Source organism: Argiope bruennichi, chromosome 4 (assembly GCF_947563725.1).
Source record: "Argiope bruennichi chromosome 4, qqArgBrue1.1, whole genome shotgun sequence".
NCBI lineage: Eukaryota > Metazoa > Arthropoda > Arachnida > Araneae > Araneidae > Argiope > Argiope bruennichi.
This window is the reverse complement of record NC_079154.1, coordinates 83,472,141-83,484,213: the sequence shown is the minus strand read 5'-3', so window position 1 is coordinate 83,484,213 and position 12,073 is coordinate 83,472,141. Positions and strand designations below refer to the sequence as shown.

Below are 12,073 nucleotides of genomic sequence, written 5' to 3'. Positions count from 1 at the left end.
ATTCCACACACCACATCCATTACCCACACTCCTTTCCCCAACCTTCCTCCACACACCACATCCATTACCCACACTCCTTTCCCCAACCTTCCTCCACACACCACATCCATTACCCACACTCCTTTCCCCAACCTTCCTCCACACACCACATCCATTACCCACACTCCTTTCTCCAACCTTCGTCCACACACCACATCCATTACCCACACTCCTTTCTCCAACCTTCGTCCACACACCACATCCATTACCCACACTCCTTTCTCCAACCTTCGTCCACACACCACATCCATTACCCACACTCCTTTCTCCAACCTTCGTCCACACACCACATCCATTACCCACACTCCTTTCTCCAACCTTCGTCCACACACCACATCCATTACCCACACTCCTTTCTCCAACCTTCGTCCACACACCACATCCATTACCCACACACCTTCACAGACCACGGTCGACACAACACATTACGTACATTCCTCTATTCTCGGTCCACACATTGCATGCATTATCCATACTATCCCTTCACAGCCAGGCCACACTACACTATCCTATCCTATCCTATCCTATCCATACCCCAGATATACGGCTTATATACACATCCATTCCTCACACTACTGCATCCACACTCAGTTCATATATCCTACATTACCTCTCCGGGAATTGGGAACAGTTTTTAATCTTTACACTTTTTGCGTCAAGATAGAAATTTCATTACATGTGCAAATAAAAGCTAATTCAACGCTGTGTATGTCTTCACCCATAAAGTGAAGGAAAGACGATATCCTATGGAGAAAGTTTTAATGCCCGTTGTGGAGAGGAAATATAACATAAGACAGAAAATATCCCTCTAGCACATTTTGCTGCACTGACTTCACGTTTAGTTATTTTTATGAATTAACAGGAAGTTCCTTCGAAGCTTTCGTTCATATTATGAGGAGGTATCACTACCCCCCTTTCGGCAGAGTGTCCTTTTAAATAAGAATTTTCCCATAAATTGGCGAAAAGAAAATGAAAACAATCAGTCTTGAGACAGTTAAATATCTGTATCTTGCATCACCTTGGTCTTTTCCTCATGTTCTTCCAATTCAAGTTCATTTTAATCTAACGATTCTTAACGAATTTCAATAATCTAACGATTTACTAATGTTATGTACATGGAAAATGGATACAAAGTGGTTTTAGATCTTATTTTGAAATAGTTTAAGGGCGGATTGGTTTAAATATTGCAATAATTTGTTGTTACCCATGAAATATTTTAATGAAATTTATCTTTCTCGTAATAGATATTTCTTTTCAGTCATTAGTTTTCCTGAAGGCATTTTTTAAAATAAACCTTGCGTTTGAATTTTGTATTTATCGGAAAAGCGAAATTAAGCACATGCATATATTTCAGTCTCTGGACAGGAAATAACTTGGATTTAGTCGTTAAAAGTTAGTTGGCGAGTATAGAAAGTTAAAAATATCGCCGATTACTCGTATTCCAGCACTTTGATCAAAAATTAGTGCATGCAGTACTACCGATTTCATATATGACAAAAAATTCAGAGTAGAAAAGTAAGATCTTAAGTACTGGTAATGAATGACTCGAGGCAAAATGCAGCCTATTTTTGATTAATGTTCTATCGAGATAAAATAGTAAGACAAGAAAGAAAATGGCAAGATAAGAAACTTATTTCAGGAATTTTATGTTCGAGATTTGTAGAGATTTCTAGTCGATATCCACCAATGAAATACCTCGTTGCTACGGATATAGGACTACACAACTCAGAATCCATGGAAAAAAAATTCATGTTTTGTTGAGCAAATGAGTTTAAATCGGAAAATATTGGAAATCACAGGGCGTGAAGCATCTAAAAGAAAGTTTTTGGTGATTTCATAGCTTCGAATGAAATCCCAAAAATTCACTTGATAAAATACTCAATTTTCGACACCTCTCTAACAAGATAATTGACAGCACGAAAAGACTATGCATTAAGATTCAAATTCATAGGACATTATTTCTCAAGTTTTATTGCAGATACGAGATTACTAAAATTTGGTAAAATCTATCTAAACAAATTAAACGACAGTTGATATCGAACCGGATATAGTCAAATAACGAATCCTTCCTGGAAATTGTTGAAACGGTTAAATGCGATACATTATCAGAAACCCCTATTGAGCTCTGAAATCAATAAAATAACTGCAACCGAGTGACGAATGAATGGTCAATTGTGATAATTTATTGATAATATTCAAATAAACATTTAGATCCGAAAGTATGCGATAAATACAGATCGAGAGAGTTCTCTTCAGTCTTACAGAAATCTTGGTTTTTCCAATATTGATTGTAATGAAATGCCAATTCGCTGCTTTTATAAAGTTTATATCAAAGAGAAATTCTATAAAATTCTCGATTTTTCGTAAATTTACTTACTCCTACAGCCAAAATGCATTATTAACCAGTCAACAAATCTTATGTAAAAAAAATAATTTCTAATAAGTTAACTATTGAACTATCCAGAACATACTTGAATGCTCCGTTTCAAGGAAAATCTTTCATAACGACCCCCAGTTCGGAAAATTTGGAAGATTTGATCTCTACAGAAATTTAAATGGAATAACCCAGAAAATTACACAAACTAAATTTTCCCTTAACAAGCTTTCTGAATGAATATTGCCCAATAGAAACAAATTCTACATCGTTTAACCAAACTTGATCTATTTAGCGATCGTAATGATGGGTACTCTTATTAAAGGGTTAAATTCTTGCTATTAATTTTAAGGCAACTTGTTTAATTTTATTATTTCCTAATGGACTTTAGATAGTTCATTTGACTATATATTAAGTTTAAATCGGCATACTTAAAATTATCTAAATCATTTCACATTTTAATCCCATTTCTTTTTTCATAATCTTAACATTTTATGTTAATTCTAAAAAGCAAATTATCCCCAATTACGCTTTTTTGTAACTTCTCAATCCTTCGCCGAATAATTTAATAATTGAAATATTACCTGAAAACTCAATTTATTCATATTGCCATCTGCAACAGTTATAGCCTTCATTTGCCTACATATCGCCGAAAATTAGGTTGATATAATCCACAATTGGGGCAATGCTTTAATTTGATTAGATTTTTTCTTCTATGGAATGGAAAATACTATCCTCATACACGTGGTTTAAGATTATACTCTTCACGATTGACTGATATTTATGTAGATTAATTACTGAGAAATTATATTAAGAATTTAATTTGTTAAAATTACTTAGGGAATCCATTTATTCATAGTAAATTTGAATCATTTGCCTACAACACCGATTTTCCACATATTTAGTTTAACGAAATTCGAATGGCAACATGCTATAGCGTTTTAGTTCATTCAAACCAAATAAACCGACTAACGGTTTTACTTCCAGTTCTTGTAAACTAATAAAATCTCCCATTTTTAAGATAAGATCCATTTTAAAGAGTAAAACGAAAAAGATATCTATAAATCACATACAATTTTTTTTAATGCTGAATATGACGTAAAGTTATCTGATGAATCAAGGGGAATATCTGAAGGATAACGTCTTATTTGTAAAATTAGTTTCCCGACATTTCAATTTCCCTAAAAGCAGACATTTTTTAAATTCGAAATTTTTAAAAAAGGTTTTTAATCATGATTTCCTGAGAGACTAAATGAGAAAGGAACAATTCTTAATGTCATACAGCCTGTTCCGATAAACGAATGTTCTAAATTGTGCGGTCTTACTCTGTCTTCCAAAGCGATGAAAGCTTCTTGTGTTGCCACTTAAAACAGGACACAGTGTAACTTGATAGCATCGACTTTTTTTCATAGGCAATATGCAATCATTACTGGGATATAGACAACTTATAATTCTGCGACTTTCGGCGACGGCGTGTGCATGACTTGCCAGTTCTTTGACTTGATTGATGGAGATGAGGATGGGCATTGCCTGGATACTCTGCATTATGAATTGCTTTTGCGACAAACTGGACCTGAAAAGATGAGATTGTATTAAGAATTAGTCCTCAGGCGATTATTTGGGTCTTTGAGTATATTAGTTTTCAGATTTAGATCCAGTTTCATGTCCGATTCCATTAGTGTCGGACATTATGCCATGTTATTTTATTTGTCTTGCGTTTTTAATACGTTCATGAATCTTTCCAATGGAGATTAGTCCCATGTCATCAAAATGCATTAATGAAATAAATTCATTTCTTATAAATTTCGCAATATTGTAATTTTAGTTATATCTATTAAAGAAGGCGCTTTGTAAGTGCGCCTTGTAAAGTAGAAAGATATTAAATAGAGTCATTCGTTTACAACAATGAAAGAAAGTCATGCGATTAAATAGTTTGAAAACGGTTGAATTTCAGGACACCAAAGTAATATATTGTTGCAAATTAGACAATTGTACACCATTTTAAAGTTTCATTTCATTTTTGTGCAACATTTTCAGACAACTAATATTTGTTATCATGGAAAAACGTTAAAGGTGAATTTGATTTTAATTAAAGTTGTTCCGTGATGCACATTTAGTTTTTAAAATATATGTGGGATAAATTTAATAGCTATAAGTCAAATAGTCTCGCTTGCAGAACGCTAACGCACAAGCTAGCATAACTTTAAAATATTAAGAAATTTATTCACATCATCCAAGCCATCAGAATAATTGATACTCAATTGGCATATAATCCTCCAGGTAATCTACGATTTGTATACAATGTCTACATCGCAGTTCTAAACATTTAAATCTAGTATCTGCTGTTATTAAATGACTGCCACTATAAAATTAACAATAGTCGTAAGATACAGTTGGCTTATTAGCAGATTTCAGTTCTATAAAGTTAATACCTTAAAATATTGTATCTATTTAACACAGAAATTTGATTTCTCACTATACATCTCGGTTCATATATCTAATAACCAACTTCAATGCTTTGTTTTTACACAAGATTTGCCTAAGTTGGTCTTCCAAATACTTGAAATTTCAATATGATTAATCATAGAAAGACAAGGTTATAGTCAAAACTTTCTTCATGCGGTTCTTTAAAGAAATTTTACTGTATTAGAATTTGACTAATTCGAAGATAATGAGACTACTATAAAACTATAAAAATCTCGATGAAAATTTGGTCTAAAACAGAATACAGCGTAAGAGACGCCTATTTGAAATAAGAATAACGATAAAAAAATTTTAATGCAATATTTTTACTAAATGCTTACATTGTAAGCAATTTTGAAAAATAAAATAACGGTTATAAAATAATTTTGAAAAATAAGCGAATTATAAATAACCAGGATACAGAACGTAGAATTGCACGATAATACATGTTTATTTAACTGTACTTCTAATCGCATTCATTCAAAAAGTTTGTAAAGACTCGGTTCAAATCCTTATGAACTAAAATGAAATAGAGAGTGGGCACAATGCATGAAAATTTAATGAAAAGAATGAAGAATAGTTTTTAATTCCGACTCTGAATTAAGCAATACAAGTTTAACCACTTAACTGTTTTATTTTCTCCATCTAATAATATGACACCTATTTTGGGAATGTTTTCTTATTTTGATTCAAATGGAAATCCATTGAATACTTCACTTATCTATGTATTCGAAGTAATTTTAACGTTGAATTATAATCGTTATGCAGGGTTTATTTTTGCTTACAACTATCAAAATTCGATAAATCGATGCACGTAGGGCATACGGGTAAAACAGTTAAGCGGTTAAATTAGAGCCGTTTTAATAAAAAATAGACAAAAATTCCATTTTCTGACAAATTCGAATTCAAAATGTAACTCCTTGCGTATGGGTGGGAGGTGGTGGGCACATAAATTACACTAAAAATGCAGCACGACAGTCGATGTATTAACCCAAGTCCTGTTAAAAATTTTGAACCCAACAGTTTCTGAATACCCCACTATTGATAATTTATAGAATTAAAACATTCTGGTTAGATGAAAAGTTGTAAAGGAATATCCTTTGCAATACATAGTATTTATCGCAATCATCGCATCAACTTGATGCTTGTCATTACATTGTGTATGCAAACATACTTTTTTGTGGTCCGACGGCCTACAGCATGCTTTTTTAGGACATTCTTCCCTCTTGCTCGATTCTTAATTTTATTTAAAAGAAACAAAGCAACAAGGATTTTTCTTAATAACCAAATTTAATGCAACATTCTAGTATTATTTCTCTGAATAATTAGATTTTGGTTTTGAGAACATTATCAAGAAATTATCACTTTAAGGGATTTTAAGAACTCGTACCAAAGATAATGTGAGCTAATATGTATGTCTAATGTCAGAAGAAATTTCTTAAATTTGAGTACTAAATTTAAAAAATTCGAAAACTAATAATTTAATTGTTTCGTAAAATTTTAAAAAGTAGATCGCAATGTGGAAAAATTTATCAATGCAATTGTCGAGTCTTCCAATCTTTCATAAACCTCAGTTGAGTGTATTTTAATTTCTCTTCCTTGTTATAATGGCGCAGTAAAGTTAAATATATTTCAATTTTGCATTTTAATATCTCGAAAGAAACCGATTTTTAATCTTAATACTTCTTATTTAAAGCAAAAAGTACCTGTAAAATACAGAGGGTATTTACATATTTTTAAAACGGCTTCCATAAAGAATTTAAAAGTGCTACTGTTTTGCAATAAAGATGTCTAGCAACAATTTATTTGAAATATCACCCGCTACTTTTAAATTTATTCTTTCAAAATATTTTATGTAAACAAGGTGTCATTTGAATATATTAGTGCTTTCTTAAGATAAATATTCCTATTCCATAATTCAAAAACATTGTGAAATGCACGATAGTAAAATTTCTAAGCGCAAAATAAACACTAATCGAAAATAGAAAATGTTTATCATTACTTCCACGTCGATAGATTCAAAAAGAATACCCGAGAAAGTTATGCGTTTCAATTACAAAAGTGAAATCGCCGGTTGAAAAGAAAATTCACGAATGCAGAAATCAAAGGAATGAAGTCTTTCAATACATTTGTAATAAAATAAACTAAGGTTTACAACTCGAGATTAAAAATATTCATAAGCCTTTGCCTGAGCCTCAGTGCAGAACAGTTTGTTAAATAATTTGATACAAGATTCCACAAAGGAAATGGTAATCGTATGAACCTCGATACAGTATACAGAATAGTTTACTTGCATGACTAATAAAATTAGGGCTATTTACTGCTGAAAATTAAAAATATACAAAACTGGTTCTGTCAATGCAAAGAAAGTTAAGTGAGGGATTTACGATTGTCATAAGGTTCTACAGTAGGAAATCAAGAGCGAGGGAAATGCCAAAATAAACTACGTACAATCAAGTTTTGTATCTTACATTTACAGAAAAAAATTCCATTAATTCCAATGATTCAACGAATTAAGTTTCAACAAAGCAAGGCTGCAAGTCATGCTTTGACAAATACCACAGAAATTCATGAAAAATTAAAGACTGAAAAACTTATCTACATACCTTTTCTACATATGTTTGTGAAGACTTGATATTTCATATTATGAACTATTATGCCTTTGGTATGTTGAAGAAACTCTTTCCAAGGGTAGACCTACGATTGATGGACTCTGAAAAGTAGTAAAAGAATAGAAATCAATACCCTTTGAAATATTTCTATGTATATAAATATGTTAACGTATGCAGCACAATATTCGCTCTTAGTGTCTAATAGCAACAGTCAAAAGTAAAAAATTGCTTTATGAATGTTTCAGACTCATTGAACCCTTTTCAGCTATATTTAATTCATCACTTCGTAAGTTAATAGAACTGTAAATTATTAGAAATGATCTGGAGAGAGCTCGCTTTATCTCTCAATACTTCAATCAGATGAAAAATGTAAAAGAAAGCAAGAGAATACAGCGTGAATTGCTTGTTGAGTAATAGCTATGACTTACAGAAATTGGTGACCATTTCTTCAAAATTATAATCTTACAAAAAGGTTTTTTTTTACATTATAATAAAAGAAATCAACTTTCTAATACTAATTTCAGTTAAATATTTTAAAAATTTTTTTAAGACATAATAAGTACCTACATTTTTAATGTTATGATGAAATTCAAATTCATTCATGGAAACGCTCAATCGCGTGATTTTGCTAAAATGAAAGCAGTGCTAAAGTTTGCTTCCTTCGGACATTAAATCCAAAACGGGAATTTCAATTTAGCTTTATACATTTTAATTTGAACCTCATTTATGACGCATTAATAAAAAATCATTTTTTCAATGTTATGAAGTAAGAGAAAGTTTGCAATTAATATTGAATACTTTAAACAATTTAAAACTAGCGAAAATAGGCGAATAAGCTGGTCAACTAAGGCGGCTAATTTCAGGAAAAGCCCCTCTACCATGGAAATCTCGACGCAGAGTTAGTTCAGAAAAAGGCTATGAAATTAAACCTTTATTAAACAATCTTCACATTTAAAACATTAATTAAACGGCCCCGAAGTGGTTCTAAAAATTAAACACTGCGTTTCAACTTTATTTGATTAATTTTCATTCAACCTTGTTTACAGCTACATTAACATTGTAGTTATATGAAAAGCTATAGTTTAAAAATTCTTATTCTTTTCTTTCCCCAGTTAACTTGGAGGTAAAATTTATTAGCGATGCAATATTAGCAAGAAATTTTAGAAGCATAAATTTAAGAAATTAAGGAATTTCCTTAATTCTTTAAGTGTTTACAAGAAATCCCGTTTAGAAACGGTCTTTCAATCCTACGGGAAGATCGCATTATTTGAAATGCCGGAAACTTAAAAATTCTTAACAGACGCGATGGCATTAAATTAACAAATTTATGAGTTAAAATTAAAATAATCAAAAAACACCATAATTCGATTAAAAATATTATATAACCCACAAACATCTCAAATATTCTATGACTTTTTAACTCAGTAGGATGGTACTCTGCCGATAGGGAAGATGCCATTTAATTAGCCAATGAAGAAAAAGAAAGAAAAAAAAAAAAGAAAGAAAAGAAAGATTAATATACAGTGAGAATTTAAAAAATATTTTAAAAGTTTTTTTTAAATTTTATTTTCAAAATGTCATGTTTAATATTTAAGAAATTCTTCGAAATAGTAAAGAAAATAGCAAATTAAAGACCATAATTGTACTTAGTAATGTAAAAGGGGAAAATTTTTCGAGCACAAATAAAGAAAGCATTTTATTCTTGTATTCATACCAAAACACTATGCATGAGCCCATGTAGGTTATTTTATAGATTTTATCACTTGTTTGCACGCGCGTGATAAATTACAATGAGGTGACCCTCTAGTTACATTTTTTTTGAACCCACATTTGATGTTCAATGATTCTTTACTGTGCTTTCTTCCTACATAGGCTTGTTTAAATTCCAGTTTATGCAACTTTGTTATTTTACCGCTTTCAGGGAAAATGAAACATTGCATTACCTAAATTGCCTTTTCCAATTTAAGCAACTGTTTGTAAACTAGTTTCAACTTTCGGGCAAGAAGTAGCTTAATTTAACCATTAAATAAGAATTAAGTCAGGGTTGATGCTTTCCCTCTAATTGTCATGTTATATTTTTTGCTTTTTACTTTAAAATAATTTCAGCAGTTACTTGCTTATTGTTAAAACATTTAATTGATAACATTCCAATTGTAAAAACATGTTCTTTTATTGCTTCCATGTAGCAATTTATTGAAATAAAAAATATTTCCACTAATCGTAATTACGACACTAACAAAAGTTCTGTTTATTTAAATTTTAAGAAATGAGGCTACGGTAAATGCACTGTATAATCGACAATAAAAAAACGTAACTAAAAGTGACATATTGGGACATTTCACTCTAGTAAACAATGCAAACAATTATAAAATGCTTTCAATTCCTTGAAAAATTTCCATGTAACGCATCAACCGAGATAAAAATCTTTGAGTGGGAAAAAGTTTATCTTAAACTAGTTATAATGAGTGAAAAATTCCCGTAATATTCAAAATAGAAAAACCAATTGATCAATAAAAGTTAGTGTTAAATTTATGCATACATAAATAACTTACTTTCTTAGCCTTCATGTGCGAAATAATCATCCTGCTATCATCATGGCGCAAGACCCATTCTCAAGGACATTCGAGCATCTTAAGACTTCATTTTAAAAAGCCATTTTCTTGTAAAAAAGATTGCCTCGTGTATAATTACAGTTTTTAAGCCGAAATTATGACCAGCTCAATATTTCTAATCTTCATAAAGCAGCAAAAGTCTGTTATGACAACAAGAATCAGAAGAGGCCAAAATAGTCTGCATAGAATTAAACGAAAAAAATCGCATTAAACTCGCAAAATCCTTAGCAGTTTCAGAAAAATTATAAACGATATTACGTGAATCATGCAAAAACATCATAGGTGAACCAACTTATGATATATAGATTAATGGCTGAGGGAACTTAGAGATATGCAAATGAGAAAATCATCCATTATTCTCTTCTTCATAAAAGTTGAGCACGTCAGCCGCTCGAATGGCATGGAAACGGAAACTAAACAACATACAAGAAGATATTCGGATTCGAATCCAAATAAAGCCTACATCAATATCTTAAAAATGCAGCATTAAAGGAAATATTCAACATCATTTAGTGATAAACAAAACAAAAAAATCGATTAATTTTCCCAAAGAATTTTGGTAATGAAAAGAAAGATGGTCTGTAGTTCCATCAACATATGTAGAAATAATATTAAATATTATCAGCTGTTTTTCTTTCAGGGACGCCAAAGGACTCTGTGGCATGGTAGTTAGGGTTGACTTTAGGATAGGAAGATTGCTATTTCAAGATACTATTCCATTTCCGATTCGCTGGGCGTGTGGGCTAGGTTCAAAATTCTCATATTAATACGGTGTGGAAATTTAGAGACTTAGTTTCGGTTCAGCTGTTGGTCTAACATGATAAAATTAGCCACCCTTGAAAAGTGTGAGATTGTTTCCAAGATATATATAATTTAGTTCAAAAACCAGTCTTCCATTTGTTTGAATTAACTAAATTAAACTAAAAAGAATTAGCCCAGGTTCACAGAAGATTTTAATGAAGTGCGAGGAGATGATCAAAAATTTCAGTTTCAAATCCAGCTATTAAAAAGTACGTATGAGCACTGAAATATATTAACATGATTTCATTGGTCGCTACTGAACCACAGCCAGTTTAGTAGCTGTAGTTTAAAATTTAACTGTTTTCTGTAACCTTTTAAACTAAATGTTTTATTATTTTATTTTTTAAAACTCTTTTTGCTTACAGTGGCATATATGAATTGAGTGACTGAATTCTCCATATTCTGTTACGCCAAATTAGAAATTCATTAAAAAAGACAAAAATAACCTTTCTTTACAATCTTATACGGATTACAGTAACAACAACTGTCACAAATAGGATGATATACTTAATTAAATAAATTCTTAAATCATTCGGTTAACGCAATTTTTCCACACCTCTATTTCCTCCCGTACTCTTTAGTGGGTGTCTTTATTTTTGACTCCCCCTTCTTTCAAATCATTTCAATCATTCGTTTGATTACAGAGGTTGCCAGAGATGTGCATCGAATTTCTGAATTTTTCTATATTTTGTTTCCTCATAATAATTGAAGACAAAAGTATGCCGAAGTATCTTAGATATGTTATACAATCTTATTTGTATTGAGATAATAATAATTGATTCAAAGAGAATGATCCATATAATTAGGTTCAATAAATCTGTATACCATTTGATTAATGCAGAGGTTACAGAGTCCATTTCCTCCCATATACTTTCCTCCCTCTTTCCATTTTAGAGACTGGAGCTCAGGTGTCGTCCTCGTCATCTGACCGTGGTTCAAAATTACTAGGTTCGTTCCAAAATAGCCCTAGTGTTGCTTTAAAACAGGGCGTTAATACAATTAAACTATACTAAATTCCATTTTAGAGACATTCTTATTTTATGTACTTCCCCTACAATCGTTCCTTCGCTTAAATTATAAATTCTTTTCCATTACCAATATTAAGGGTTTAAGTATATAGCTTAAAAGGCAAATGGCCAGAATAAATAATTAAATATATTTTATGGGCGTTT

General features: G+C 31.2%; 1 long non-coding RNA gene across 1 annotated transcript; it reads right to left on the bottom strand.

Moving 5' to 3' along the window:
* Positions 1-2,881: 2,881 nt before the first annotated feature.
* Positions 2,882-10,352, bottom strand: LOC129966814 (uncharacterized). The gene is made up of 3 exons (XR_008784297.1): positions 10,041-10,352; positions 7,483-7,589; positions 2,882-3,986 (listed from the first exon to the last, which is right to left on the bottom strand). It is a non-coding gene; the product is annotated as an uncharacterized LOC129966814 (long non-coding RNA).
* Positions 10,353-12,073: the final 1,721 nt, after the last annotated feature.